Source organism: Lolium perenne, unplaced genomic scaffold, assembly GCF_019359855.2.
Source record: "Lolium perenne isolate Kyuss_39 unplaced genomic scaffold, Kyuss_2.0 unplaced50, whole genome shotgun sequence".
Classification (NCBI taxonomy): domain Eukaryota; kingdom Viridiplantae; phylum Streptophyta; class Magnoliopsida; order Poales; family Poaceae; genus Lolium; species Lolium perenne.
Window position 1 is genome coordinate 62,874 of NW_027249008.1, and position 13,780 is coordinate 76,653.

The 13,780-nt window shown below is 44.8% G+C and overlaps 1 pseudogene; it reads right to left on the bottom strand.

The window, feature by feature from the left end:
* Positions 1–12,321: 12,321 nt before the first annotated feature.
* Positions 12,322–13,552, bottom strand: LOC139834517 (uncharacterized; annotated as a pseudogene).
* Positions 13,553–13,780: the final 228 nt, after the last annotated feature.

Consider the following 13,780-nt stretch of genomic DNA (forward strand, 5'->3'; position numbering starts at 1 on the left):
AATTAGCTATCTTTCTTGTTCACTTAGCCTGCCGGAAAATAGAGTAGCTACATATATGCCACGGCAGAATCCATCAGCTCAGCGTCTCCCTAGGCACGACGTCGACATCGGCGGTAGAAACTATATATGTCAGCACTACGGATCCATCGGCTAATGGGCGATGTTCAACACGCTATGAGATGCATGAAGCTGAACTAGTAGGCATATTTTCAGGACGCGGAAGATATCACACGCAGCGAGATGCATGTTGGGATGGTTTTACCTAAGAACACACCACGCCATGCCAGCTTGTTCTCGCAGGCCGCTGCAGCGTCGAGTCGAGGATCTGCGGCCAAATGACGCCATGTGTCTTGCCGGCACAAGCCGGCCATAAGGGCACAATACTTGGATAGTCAAGAGCTAGCGGAGTTCTTTCGAGAAAGGTCTTTTCCATTCTACTCCTTCCATTCGTAAATAAGTGACGTAATCTGATTCGCATAGATCTAGAAGCGCTTTAGATATAAATCGAACAAATATACAACATTTATTTGTGAATAGAGAAAGTATTTGTGAAAGAGATCAGGAGCATGTATGCACGTTCAAGCGTGAGCTGCATGTTGCATGCATGTTATATAAAGGTATTACAATCCAGGCAGTTGACGGAATTAAATAGTGCGTGTCACACTCACTCACAGGCTACACAAGGTGGGCCTGTGGCAAGGTAGAGAAAACAAGTAGGCGAGGTCCATTTTCAATTCAGTTTTCTTCCGTGGAAGCCCAAGCAGAATCTGTAAAAGGCCCAAAAACGGCAATACGAGAGCAACATAGAAGGGTACTCCAATGTTTAGTCCCACCTTGCTAAGCCAAGAGGATGAAGACCAACTTATAAGGGGAGCTTTTTGTTGTCTTCTAGATAGTAGTAGAAGCACATGAATCACACACAAATAGCGCGTGCGCTCGCGTGAATATTCGCGACTTAAGACTTTGGACGCTTGGCGATGGCGCCACTAGCCAAACATACCTTTTGTTGGATTTCCATCCCAAATAATAAGCTAAATTAAATATTTCTTTCTTTCTTCCGACAAGCAACATTTTTGTTGTCAAATACGCACAGCAAGTAATGCTTTGTCTTGTGTTTATCTCAACGAAGTCCTGGTGTCAACTTATATCCAATTGATTCTAAAAGAATGACTTCAACAAGTGATATTATCATGGATTTGGCTTTACTTGCCAAGAAATATGAAAAACTTACCATGAAGAAAGGAGGCTTCAACAAAGAAGGAAAGCGAAATTGCTACAATTGTGATGAACCGGGATAGTCAACTATAGAGGCCAGTCCAAGAGGTGTTTTGCATTTTTGCAACGAATGCAGCGATTCACAACAAATATGATACTAATTCCAGTTACTGCAAGATGAATTATTGATCGTTTTAGCTATCACCAGACATCAATAACAAGAGACAATTATGCTCCCAATTTCTGAATTACTCAAGTTTCGATCCTTTGCAGTAAACACATCCTGGACACAAGTGAATTATGTTCTTGAATGCAGGTACGGAATTAATCTGCCTGCCTTGGATATCTGTACATTTGGCATAGCTAGCTGTTTTAAACTAGTTAACCGTATCAATGAATTTCCGTCCTCGACTTGTATTGAATTGCAGGCATCAGAGAGTTGCTTCTTGAGGAGATCAGGAAGCCATGGAGTAGAGATACGAGGAGTATTTGATGATGGAGCACATTTGGATGTCTAGACGTGGAGGGAGGCGGGGCAATTCTGAGATGGAACCAAGCAAGATTTACGTAGACGCGTGAGGTTGAAAAAGTTTGATGCATTCATCAGAAATTTGATACCTAAAGACTCGTAAGAAACAAATTTGCTAATGTCATGTTCATCGAAAGCAGTTTGTAGAGCATGCATTTCGCAAAGAGCCTTCCTTGCCACTTCACCCTTTCTGGCTACTTCGCGTGTCTCCTTTCGCAATGCAATTGGCAGATCCACTGTGTCAGATGAGTTGCTAGCACTGCCTTGTTGCCCCCCCTGCACATGTGGCTGCTGTCCCACTGTGTCAGATGGGCTCACATCACTACCTTCCTGCTCCCGCTGCACATGTGGCTGCCGTCGGGTGTACACTTGGAGATTCCGTGGCCACCGATCCTGAGCGAGGAACAGGGAACACAGGGAGAATCAAGCGGAATCATACCCACTACTGGTTGGGCCTGAACCAGCACATCACCATCAGGTTTAGTACCCATAGAATCGCCCTTAGTGTGAGACACTACCTTCTCCCCCTCACGACCATCTTGCCGAGAGTGAAGTTGGTCAAGTTCTGCAAACAACAAGCTCAGATCAGTTTGCTCACCATAGAATGGCTCGGATTCCCTGAAGGTGACATCCATACTTACAAACATGCGTTTTGCAGAGGGACACCAACATTTATACCCCTGCTGACTAGAGGAATAATCAACAAAAACACATTTTACTGCTCGTGCGTCTACCTTCCCCATCAATGGTCTATGATCCTGAACAAAGAATGTCCTGCCAAATACTTGTGGAGGGACAACAAACTGATTTTTCCCAAACAACCACTCGCATGGGGATTTCATACCAAGTATCCTGGAGGGTGTCTGTTAATCAAAAAAGTGGCTGTCATGACTGCTTCACTCCACAGGAACTTGGGCACATTCATTGTGTACATCAGCGAGCGAGCTACTTCCAAAACGTGTTTGTTTTTTCATCGCATGCCATCGTATAAACATGAGGTAGCCATGCATGCAAAATGTTTAGAATCATCGATCTGCTGATTCTGGAATCATGTGAATGCATAATGTTTAGAATCATCGATCTGCTGATTAGAATTTATAGCAACTAAAAAAGTCTAATTAGCTATCTTTCTTGTTCACTTAGCCTGCCGGAAAATAGAGTAGCTACATATATGCCACGGCGAGAATCCATCAGCTCAGCGTCTCCCTAGGCACGACGTCGACGTCGGCAAGTAGAAACTATATATGTCGGCCACTGGATCCATCGGCTAATGGGCGATGTTCAACACGCTATGAGATGCATGAAGCTGAACTAGTAGGCATATTTTCAGGACGCGGAAGATATCACACGCAGCGAGATGCATGTTGGGATGGTTTTACCTAAGAACACACCACGCCATGCCAGCTTGTTCTCGCATGAGCCGGCTAACGGCGTCGAGTCGAGGATCTGCGGCCAAATGACGCCATGTGTCTTGCCGGCACAAGCCGGCCATAAGGGCACAATACTTGGATAGTCAAGAGCTAGCGGAGTTCTTTCGAGAAAGGTCTTTTCCATTCTACTCCTTCCATTCGTAAATAAGTGACGTAATCTGATTCGCATAGATCTAGAAGCGCTTTAGATATAAATCGAACAAATATACAACATTTATTTGTGAATAGAGAAAGTATTTGTGAAAGAGATCAGGAGCATGTATGCACGTTCAAGCGTGAGCTGCATGTTGCATGCATGTTATATAAAGGTATTACAATCCAGGCGGTTGACGGAATTAAATAGTGCGTGTCACACTCACTCACGAGGCTACACAAGGTGGGACTGTGGCAAGTTAGAGAAAACAAGTAGGCGAGTTCCATTTTAAATTCAGTTTTCTTCCGTGGAAGCCCAATCAGAATAAACTAAAATGCAAAAAAACGGCAATACGAGAGCAACATAGAAGGGTACTCCAATGTTTAGTCCCACCTTGCTAAGCCAAGAGGATGAAGACCAACTTATAAGGGGAGCTTTTTGTTGTCTTCTAGATAGTAGTAGAAGCACATGAATCACACACAAATAGCGCGTGCGCTTCCAGCGTGAATATTCGCGACTTAAGACTTTGGACGCTTGGCGATGGCGCCACTAGCCAAACATACCTTTTTTGGATTTCCATCCCAAATAATAAGCTAAATTAAATATTTCTTTCTTTCTTCCAGCAAGCAACATTTTTGTTGTCAAATACGCACAACAAGTAATGCTTTGTACCGTGTTTATCTCAACGAAGTCCTGGTGTCAACTTATATCCAATTGATTCTAAAAGAATGACTTCAACAAGTGATATTATCATGGATTTGGCTTTACTTGCCAAGAAATATGAAAAACTTACCATGAAGAAAGGAGGCTTCAACAAAGAAGGAAAGCGAAATTGCTACAATTGTGATGAACCGGGATAGTCAACTATAGAGGCCAGTCCAAGAGGTGTTTTGCATTTTTGCAACGAATGCAGCAGTTCACAACAAATATGATACTAATTCCAGTTACTGCAAGATGAATTATTGATCGTTTTAGCTATCACCAGACATCAATAACAAGAGACAATTATGCTCCCAATTTCTGAATTACTCAAGTTTCGATCCTTTGCAGTAAACACATCCTGGACACAAGTGAATTATGTTCTTGAATGCAGGTACGGAATTAATCTGCCTGCCTTGGATATCTGTACATTTGGCATTGCTAGCTGTTTTAAACTAGTTAACCGAGATCAATGAATTTCCGTCCTCGACTTGTATTGAATTGCAGGCATCGAGAGAGTTGCTGCTGAGGAGATCGAGGAAGCCATGGAGTAGAGATACGAGGAGTATTTGATGATGGAGCACGGCGGATGTCTAGACGTGGAGGGAGGCGGGGCAATTCTGAGATGGAACCAAGCAAGATTTACTGAGACGCGTGAGGTTGAAAAATTTTGATGCATTCATCAGAAATTTGATACCTAAAGACTCGTAAGAAACAAATTTGCTAATGTCATGTTCATCAGAAACAGTTTGTAGAGCATGCATTTCGCAAAGAGCCTTCCTTGCCACTTCACCCTTTCTGGCTACTTCGCGTGTCTCCTTTCGCAATGCAATTGGCAGATCCACTGTGTCAGATGAGTTGCTAGCACTGCCTTGTTGCCCCCCCTGCACATGTGGCTGCTGTCCCACTGTGTCAGATGGGCTCACATCACTACCTTCCTGCTCCCGCTGCACATGTGGCTGCCGTCGGGTGTACACTTGGAGATTCCGTGGCCACCGATCCTGAACAGGAACAGGAACCTGGGGAGAATCAAGCGGAATCATACCCACTACTGGTTGGGCCTGAACCAGCACATCACCATCAGGTTTAGTACCCATAGAATCGCCCTTAGTGTGAGACACTACCTTCTCCCCCTCACGACCATCTTGCCGAGAGTGAAGTTGGTCAAGTTCTGCAAACAACAAGCTCAGATCAGTTTGCTCACCATAGAATGGCTCGGATTCCCTGAAGGTGACATCCATACTTACAAACATGCGTTTTGCAGAGGGACACCAACATTTATACCCCTGCTGACTAGAGGAATAATCAACAAAAACACATTTTACTGCTCGTGGGTCTAACTTCCCAATCAATGGTCTATGATCCTGAACAAAGAATGTACTGCCAAATAATTTTGGAGGGACAACAAACTTATTTTTCCCAAACAACAACTCGCATGGGGATTTCATACCAAGTATCCTGGAGGGTGTCCTGTTAATCAAAAAAGTGGCTGTCATGACTGCTTCACTCCACAGGAACTTGGGCACATTCATTGTGTACATCAGCGAGCGAGCTACTTCCAAAACGTGTTTGTTTTTTCATCGCATGCCATCGTATAAACATGAGGTAGCCATGCATGCAAAATGTTTAGAATCATCGATCTGCTGATTCTGGAATCATGTGAATGCATAATGTTTAGAATCATCGATCTGCTGATTAGAATTTATAGCAACTAAAAAAAGTCTAATTAGCTATCTTTCTTGTTCACTTAGCCTGCCGGAAAATAGAGTAGCTACATATATGCCACGGCGAGAATCCATCAGCTCGGCGTCTCCCTAGGCACGACGTCGACGTCGGCGGTAGAAACTATATATGTCAGCACTGGATCCATCAGCTAATGGGCGATGTTCAACACGCTATGAGATGCATGAAGCTGAACTAGTAGGCATATTTTCAGGACGCGGAAGATATCACACGCAGCGAGATGCATGTTGGGATGGTTTTACCTAAGAACACACCACGCCATGCCAGCTTGTTCTCGCAGGCCGCTGCGGCGTCGAGTCGAGGATCTGCGGCCAAATGACGCCATGTGTCTTGCCGGCACAAGCCGGCCATAAGGGCACAATACTTGGATAGTCAAGAGCTAGCGGAGTTCTTTCGAGAAAGGTCTTTTCCATTCTACTCCTTCCATTCGTAAATAAGTGACGTAATCTGATTCGCATAGATCTAGAAGCGCTTTAGATATAAATCGAACAAATATACAACATTTATTTGTGAATAGAGAAAGTATTTGTGAAAGAGATCAGGAGCATGTATGCACGTTCAGCGTGAGCTGCATGTTGCATGCATGTTATATAAAGGTATTACAATCCAGGCAGTTGACGGAATTAAATAGTGCGTGTCACACTCACTCACGAGCTACACAAGGTGGGCACTGTGGCAAGGTAGAGAAAACAAGTAGGCGAGGTCCATTTTCAATTCAGTTTTCTTCCGTGGAAGCCCAAGCGAGAATCTGTAAAAGGCCCAAAAACGGCAATACGAGAGCAACATAGAAGGGTACTCCAATGTTTAGTCCCACCTTGCTAAGCCAAGAGGATGAAGACCAACTTATAAGGGGAGATTTTTGTTGTCTTCTAGATAGTAGTAGAAGCACATGAATCACACACAAATAGCGCGTGCGCTCGCGTGAATATTCGCGACTTAAGACTTTGGACGCTTGGCGATGGCGCCACTAGCCAAACATACCTTTTCTTGGATTTCCATCCCAAATAATAAGCTAAATTAAATATTTCTTTCTTTCTTCCAGCAAGCAACATTTTTGTTGTCAAATACGCACAGCAAGTAATGCTTTGTACTGTGTTTATCTCAACGAAGTCCTGGTGTCAACTTATATCCAATTGATTCTAAAAGAATGACTTCAACAAGTGATATTATCATGGATTTGGCTTTACTTGCCAAGAAATATGAAAAACTTACCATGAAGAAAGGAGGCTTCAACAAAGAAGGAAAGCGAAATTGCTACAATTGTGATGAACCGGGATAGTCAACTATAGAGGCCAGTCCAAGAGGTGTTTTGCATTTTTGCAACGAATGCAGCAGTTCACAACAAATATGATACTAATTCCAGTTACTGCAAGATGAATTATTGATCGTTTTAGCTATCACCAGACAGCAATAACAAGAGACAATTATGCTCCCAATTTCTGAATTACTCAAGTTTCGATCCTTTGCAGTAAACACATCCTGGACACAAGTGAATTATGTTCTTGAATGCAGGTGCGGAATTAATCTGCCTGCCTTGGATATCTGTACATTTGGCATTGCTAGCTGTTTTAAACTAGTTAACCAGATCAATGAATTTCCGTCCTCTGACTTGTATTGAATTGCAGGCATCAGAGAGTTGCTGCTGAGGAGATCAGGAAGCCATGGAGTAGAGATACGAGGAGTATTTGATGATGGAGCACGACTGGATGTCTAGACGTGGAGGGAGGCGGGGCAATTCTGAGATGGAACCAAGCAAGATTTACGTAGACGCGTGAGGTTGAAAAAGTTTGATGCATTCATCAGAAATTTGATACCTAAAGACTCGTAAGAAACAAATTTGCTAATGTCATGTTCATCAGAAACAGTTTGTAGAGCATGCATTTGCAAAGAGCCTTCCTTGCCACTTCACCCTTTCTGGCTACTTCACGTGTCTCCTTTCGCAATGCAATTGGCAGATCCACTGTGTCAGATGAGTTGCTAGCACTGCCTTGTTGCCCCCCCTGCACATGTGGCTGCTGTCCCACTGTGTCAGATGGGCTCACATCACTACCTTCCTGCTCCCGCTGCACATGTGGCTGCCGTCGGGTGTACACTTGGAGATTCCGTGGCCACCGATCCTGAACAGGAACAGGAACCTGGGGAGAATCAAGCGGAATCATACCCACTACTGGTTGGGCCTGAACCAGCACATCACCATCAGGTTTAGTACCCATAGAATCGCCCTTAGTGTGAGACACTACCTTCTCCCCCTCACGACCATCTTGCCGAGAGTGAAGTTGGTCAAGTTCTGCAAACAACAAGCTCAGATCAGTTTGCTCACCATAGAATGGCTCGGATTCCCTGAAGGTGACATCCATACTTACAAACATGCGTTTCGCAGAGGGACACCAACATTTATACCCCTATGACTAGAGGAATAATCAACAAAAACACATTTCTACTGCTCGTGGGTCTAACTTCCCAATCAATGGTCTATGATCCCGAACAAAGAATGTCTTGCCAAATAATTTTGGAGGGACAACAAACTTATTTTTCCCAAACAACAACTCGCATGGGGATTTCATACCAAGTATCCTGGAGGGTGTCCTGTTAATCAAAAAAGTGGCTGTCATGACTGCTTCACTCCACAGGAACTTGGGCACATTCATTGTGTACATCAGCGAGCGAGCTACTTCCAAAACGTGTTTGTTTTTTCGTCGCATGCCATCGTATAAACATGAGGTAGCCATGCATGCAAAATGTTTAGAATCATCGATCTGCTGATTCTGGAATCATGTGAATGCATAATGTTTAGAATCATCGATCTGCTGATTAGAATTTATAGCAACTAAAAAAAGTCTAATTAGCTATCTTTCTTGTTCACTTAGCTGCCGGAAAATAGAGTAGCTACATATATGCCACGGCGAGAATCCATCAGCTCAGCGTCTCCCTAGGCACGACGTCGACGTCGGCAGTAGAAACTATATATGTCAGCACTCTGGATCCATCAGCTAATGGGCGATGTTCAACACGCTATGAGATGCATGAAGCTGAACTAGTAGGCATATTTTCAGGACGCGGAAGATATCACACGCAGCGAGATGCATGTTGGGATGGTTTTACCTAAGAACACACCACGCCATGCCGACTTGTTCTCGCAGGCCGCTGCGGCGTCGAGTCGAGGATCTGCGGCCAAATGACGCCATGTGTCTTGCCGGCACAAGCCGGCCATAAGGGCACAATACTTGGATAGTCAAGAGCTAGCGGAGTTCTTTCGAGAAAGGTCTTTTCCATTCTACTCCTTCCATTCGTAAATAAGTGACGTAATCTGATTCGCATAGATCTAGAAGCGCTTTAGATATAAATCGAACAAATATACAACATTTATTTGTGAATAGAGAAAGTATTTGTGAAAGAGATCAGGAGCATGTATGCACGTTCAAGCGTGAGCTGCATGTTGCATGCATGTTATATAAAGGTATTACAATCCAGGCAGTTGACGTAATTAAATAGTGCGTGTCACACTCACTCACAGGCTACACAAGGTGGGCCTGTGGCAAGGTAGAGAAAACAAGTAGGCGAGGTCCATTTTCAATTCAGTTTTCTTCCGTGGTAGCCCAAGCGAGAATCTGTAAAAGGCCCAAAAACGGCAATACGAGAGCAACATAGAAGGGTACTCCAATGTTTAGTCCCACCTTGCTAAGCCAAGAGGATGAAGACCAACTTATAAGGGGAGCTTTTTGTTGTCTTCTAGATAGTAGTAGAAGCACATGAATCACACACAAATAGCGCGTGCGCTCGCGTGAATATTCGCGACTTAAGACTTTGGACGCTTGGCGATGGCGCCACTAGCCAAACATACCTTTTCTTGGATTTCCATCCCAAATAATAAGCTAAATTAAATATTTCTTTCTTTCTTCCAGCAAGCAACATTTTTGTTGTCAAATACGCACAGCAAGTAATGCTTTGTCCTGTGTTTATCTCAACGAAGTCCTGGTGTCAACTTATATCCAATTGATTCTAAAAGAATGACTTCAACAAGTGATATTATCATGGATTTGGCTTTACTTGCCAAGAAATATGAAAAACTTACCATGAAGAAAGGAGGCTTCAACAAAGAAGGAAAGCGAAATTGCTACAATTGTGATGAACCGGGATAGTCAACTATAGAGGCCAGTCCAAGAGGTGTTTTGCATTTTTGCAACGAATGCAGCAGTTCACAACAAATATGATACTAATTCCAGTTACTGCAAGATGAACTATTGATCGTTTTAGCTATCACCAGACAGCAATAACAAGAGACAATTATGCTCCCAATTTCTGAATTACTCAAGTTTCGATCCTTTGCAGTAAACACATCCTGGACACAAGTGAATTATGTTCTTGAATGCAGGTACGGAATTAATCTGCCTGCCTTGGATATCTGTACATTTGGCATTGCTAGCTGTTTTAAACTAGTTAACCAGATCAATGAATTTCCGTCCTCTGACTTGTATTGAATTGCAGGCATCGAGAGAGTTGCTTTTTGAGGAGATCAGGAAGCCATGGAGTAGAGATACGAGGAGTATTTGATGATGGAGCACGACTGGATGTCTAGACGTGGAGGGAGGCGGGGCAATTCTGAGATGGAACCAAGCAAGATTTCTGTAGACGCGTGAGGTTGAAAAAAGTTTGATGCATTCATCAGAAATTTGATACCTAAAGACTCGTAAGAAACAAATTTGCTAATGTCATGTTCATCAGAAACAGTTTGTAGAGCATGCATTTCGCAAAGAGCCTTCCTTGCCACTTCACCCTTTCTGGCTACTTCACGTGTCTCCTTTCGCAATGCAATTGGCAGATCCACTGTGTCAGATGAGTTGCTAGCACTGCCTTGTTGCCCCCCCTGCACATGTGGCTGCTGTCCCACTGTGTCAGATGGGCTCACATCACTACCTTCCTGCTCCCGCTGCACATGTGGCTGCCGTCGGGTGTACACTTGGAGATTCCGTGGCCACCGATCCTGAACAGGAACGAGAACACAGGGAGAATCAAGCGGAGTCATACCCACTACTGGTTGGGCCTGAACCAGCACATCACCATCAGGTTTAGTACCCATAGAATCGCCCTTAGTGTGAGACACTACCTTCTCCCCCTCACGACCATCTTGCCGAGAGTGAAGTTGGTCAAGTTCTGCAAACAACAAGCTCAGATCAGTTTGCTCACCATAGAATGGCTCGGATTCCCTGAAGGTGACATCCATACTTACAAACATGCGTTTCGCAGAGGGACACCAACATTTATACCCCTGCTGACTAGAGGAATAATCAACAAAAACACATTTTACTGCTCGTGGGTCTAACTTCCCAATCAATGGTCTATGATCCCGAACAAAGAATGTACTGCCAAATAATTTTGGAGGGACAACAAACTTATTTTTCCCAAACAACAACTCGCATGGGGATTTCATACCAAGTATCCTGGAGGGTGTCCTGTTAATCAAAAAGTGGCTGTCATGTTGCTTCACTCCACAGGAACTTGGGCACATTCATTGTGTACATCAGCGAGCGAGCTACTTCCAAAACGTGTTTGTTTTTTCGCTCTGCTACACCGTTTTGGGGAGGGGTATCTGGCCAAGTCGTTTGATGAAGAATACCTTGTTCAGACAAGAAGGCCCCAAAGGTGGTGTTCAAATACTCCGTGCCATTGTCAGTCCTGAGCACCTGCACATGTACTTGAAACTGATTCTTTACATATGCATGGAAGTTCTGAAAACAGTGAAACACCTCATCCTTGTGGCGCATCAAATAAACCCAAGTCATACGAGAATAGCAGTCAATAAAGGTAACAAAGTACTTCATTCCATTCACTGACACCACTGGGGAAGTCCATACATCTGAATGAATAAGCATAAAAGGAGATATGCTCCTAAGCCCCTTACTCACATATGAGGCTCTTGTATGTTTAGCATATTCGCAAGCATCACATGTTAAATTGCCCTTGCTTATTCCACACATAATATCAGGGAATATTCTACTCATCTTATCGAAAGACACATGCCCCATCCTACAGTGATGGACCATAGCCTGTTTTTCCTTGTCCTCCATGGTTGCAGCATACACCAACTCTGGTTGCACCCCTTTTTCCACATACCAAAGCCCCTTACGCCTGGTGCCAGTCCCAACCATCTGCCTCGTCTCCCGCTCCTGAATCACGACACCAAACTTGTTAAGAGTCACACTACAGTCTATGTCATTAATGAGAGCACTCAGAGAGAGCAAATTAACAGGAAACGCTGGGACGTGTAAAACAGATGACAAAGAGATGTTTGAAGTGCACTTTACTGTGCCTTCTCCAACAACAGGTTATTTTGTACCATCAGCAGTTTGAATGGTGCCTTTGTGAGTAGGAGGATGCTTAATGTAAGACTCAAACACACCGAATTTACCCGCAACATGCTTAGATGCGCCAGAGTCTAGAATCCATTCTGTATCATTCTCATTTGTAGCAAGGGATGCCTTTTCAGAATTACCTTCATTCGTGGAGACCAAGTTAGCAAAGTTTCCATAGGCAGCACCATCCACTTCTGCATCCTTTGACGTCCCATTGGCCACTTACGTCGCCATGTGTGCACTCTGACCACCGGAGTTTCCAGCGTGTCCTCCTCTACCTCTAGCCATCCCGCTACTTCCCCCTCTGTTATATCCCCTGCCTCTACCACGAGTTGGGCAGTACCACTTCAGGTGACCAGTCTCCCCACAAATGAAACAGTCCCTAGTCTCTTTCCACTCTCTACGCTCGGTCACGGCAAACGTTGGAGCTGACACAACTTTCTCATCTGCTGGTTCCAGAGAGAGCCACACCTCCTCTTGAGCCATTGCTGCAATGGCCTCGTCAAGAGTGGGCAAGGAGGTGTGGTGCAGCAGAGATGCCTTTCTGCCATCAAACCACTTACTTAGCCCCTCCAAAAACTTGAGCACACGCCTGCGAGCTATCCACTTGTGCCCTGACTCGATGGAGGCTGCATCATAGAGTTCGAGAGGGTCACAGTTATCCTGATCAGCCCATAAGGCTTGCAGCTCTGCCACATATGCCATCACTGTCATGTCCCCCTGGCGGAGATGGCGAATCTTCCCATCAATCTGAGCAATGAGCATGACATTGCCCTTACCAGAGTACTGAATGGACAAGGTCTTTCATATTTCAGCAGCTGTGGACAACCCCTCCACGGAACGCCCAATGGAGGGCACCACCGAGTTCAACAACCACCCAATAAGCAGAGAGTTGATGGTTTTCCACTTCTTTCCCTCAGCACTAGTCTTGTCTCCTGGTTCTTTGATAGTCCCCAATAAGTACACATCAAGATCTTTCTGATCCACAGCCAACATTGCCCTCCGAGACCAACTCAGATAGTTGGTAACCCCCTCTAGCTTGATGTCCGTGGGTGACAGGTCAATCTTCTGAACCACTTCTTGTCGGGGAACAATGGCCTCGAGCCACCCCTTTTGAGAGAAACAGCGTGAGCTGCTCGCGAGCCTCCGCAAGGCCTTTGGGCTCACCCATCTGCACTCTCACCTTCACCCAGCAAAAACAACAAATAGCTTCGGGGCACGCTTACCAGCAACCTCCTTTCACCAGCAGCAGGCACACACGACTTGAGAAACCACCACCCCTGCTTCACTCCTGGATGAGCAGCTGCACGCAACAGCAAGAACCACAGTCCAGCTTGTCCTTCTCCTTCCCCTTGCACGCATCACCACCTCGTCTCCTCTCCGCCGCGCAGAACCACTCCCTGCCTGAACCGGCTTCCCTTCAGGCCCCACTGTCACCTGGCTCTGATACCATGTTGGAGCAGCAGCTCACTCATCTTTCTTGGTCCCTGGCGGCTGGTGTGGTTTCTTCACTCTTAGGGTTAGCTCTCCTCCAGCTCCCTCCTTTTATAGGTCAGCACACATGGGCCTTAGGCCACTTGGGCCAGAAACATGTCCAGTGTTCAACAATTAGAATCTTAGCATAATAAGGTTATTTTAATTTACTAGCCTGTTTGTATTCTTCAATACAATATGAAAACAT